Source organism: Penaeus chinensis, chromosome 12 (genome assembly GCF_019202785.1).
Source record: "Penaeus chinensis breed Huanghai No. 1 chromosome 12, ASM1920278v2, whole genome shotgun sequence".
In the NCBI taxonomy this organism is placed as follows: domain Eukaryota; kingdom Metazoa; phylum Arthropoda; class Malacostraca; order Decapoda; family Penaeidae; genus Penaeus; species Penaeus chinensis.
The window spans coordinates 29,064,472-29,066,971 of NC_061830.1; positions in this window are offsets into that span (position 1 = coordinate 29,064,472).

Sequence of the window (2,500 nt, forward strand, 5' to 3'; positions counted from 1 at the left end):
GTTACCGGGTATGATCATGTTATTAATCTTAAAAAGATAAACGAATTATTTAAAAAATGACATTAACGGAGTATTTTTTCTGTTCTGGTAATTATATTATATCCTTAGAGTGTGTGTGTGTGTATGTCTATACGTAGACAAGGTTGTATTTTTGCTTGCATACATGTGTGTATGTATGAATGTATGTAGTCAATCTATCAATCTCTGTCTGTCTGTCTTTCTCCCTCTCTTAACATATACATATATGTATATACATATACACACACACACACACACATACACACACACACACACACACACACACACATATATATATTCACATACACACACACACACACACAAACACATACATATATATATGTATGTATGTATATATATATATGTATGTATATATGTATGTATGTATGTGTATCTATCTATCGATATATCTTTCTTCCTCTCTCTCTTTTTCTCCCTCTCACTTTCTACCTCTCTGTCTTCCCTCCTCCCCACTATCTTCTTAAACAAATCACTGAATGGCCTATTTATGGAAGGACATTCACAAAGTGCTCGTCTTCCTGTGCTTCACGACAGGAAATATCTTTCATACGTCTGTTATCCTCAAGAATAAGCACTTAAATGAGGCAAATATATAAAGAAAAATAATTGTAAATTAATGAACAAACAAAGGATTAAACAAATGCACATTTATAAAAAAGTAAAAAATGCGTTCATGACAATATATATATATATATATATGTAAATATAAACAAATGAATTAATAAAAGGCGAATAGAGAAGTAGGCGAGTAATTTAACAAAGTAAAGTTTACACGGATACAAATATCACGAAGTTATTCAGTTAACTATTTATGAAAGAGCATTGAAGAAGTATGTCACTTTTATGGCTTTGTTATTTTTCTTGTATTGTTATTATATTATACAAGCGGTGACACACACACACACACACATATGTATATATATATTTATATATATATACTTTTTACACACACACACTTACCAATATATCATCATTATTATCATCATCATTGAGGAGCTAACGCCGGTGGGGACACATAGCCTCATCCACCCTTCGTTTCCCCTACGAGGGTCCCAAGCAGGGGCCCGGTCCATCTCTAGCTCTTCACGACAGGTTTAATCGATCTGTCCAAGCTACGAGTTCTTAGGTCGTCCCGCAGGCCTCCTCCATCTAGGGTTTTCTTGAACATAGACAACCTGGTGGGCAGGATCTTCCTGTGGGAAACGAACCAAGTGGCAGTATAGCTTGAGTTGGCGATCGCGGACTTTTACAAGTACCAGTCTCATGGTGCAACCGCTGGTTGGACACATGGTCCCGCCAACTGTACCCCATGATCCAGCACAAGGACCTGTTACAAAAGACATCAAGACGAGATTCCAAAGCACAAGATAGCATCCAGGTTTTACGACCATATAATAAAACTGGCAGTACCAGGGCCTTGAAAACACGTAGCTTCGTTCTTCTGCACAGATACTGGCAACTCCATATACTTTTGTTGAGAAATTTCATGACCCCTGCTGCCAGGCCAATCTGCCTACTGACTTCCTGGTCTGACAGCCTAGTCATGAACTGCACTACCAAGGTTTATAAAGCTCTCTGTGAGCTCTATGTTCTCACCACAAGCATGTACAAACTGAGCAAGATCTCCTAGTAGGCCCCCAAAGTCATGGGTCTTGGTCTTGGTCCAGGAGACCCCTAGCCCAAGGGGCTTCACTTCATTGTTAAACTCACGTTGGCCCTTTACAATGACTCGAAGCATCAGGATACAGTCTATTGTGGACTTACCAGGAGTGAATCCAGATGATTTTGGCCTCTGGTACCTGAGCAGGTGGTCTCTGATACGTCTGAGAAGGATGTGAATGAGAACTTTGCTCAGTATACTGAGCAGTGTAATGCCTCGGTGATTACTGCAGTCCCACTTATCCCCTTTCCCTTTCCAGAAAGGAATGACCACACCCTTCAGCAGGTCGGGAGAATGTTACCAGTTTGCCAGATGGCAGACAGGACAGCAGGCAGATCCCTTGCCATAGGTTCTCCACCAGCCTTTAACAGTTCAGCTGGGATAACACAGATACCCTCTCTTCAGCTTGAAGATTGCTCCCAACTTCAGTCAGGGAAGGTAAATCCTCGCTGATGGGTGGGTTTGGCAAAGGAATCTCGACACTACCCACATCCAAGTTAATTGTTGGTGGATCTACCTGGTACAACTACTCAAAATACTCAGCCCAATGCACCCATGCCCCAACAGGATCTGAGATTATCTGGCCACTTGCTGAACGGACTGCAGTTGTCTGCGAGGAGGGCTTGGAGTTTAGCTTTCTCAGGGCTTGGTAGGCAGGACGAAGGTCACTTACTAGGAAGTGGCTTTCGACCTCCTCTACAAGATTCCTAATAAACTGTTCCTTGTCCCTTCTCAGCAGTGACCTAGTTCTGCGCACCAAGGAATAATGCAAGTCACGATCCCCTGACAGTCGACCCATGG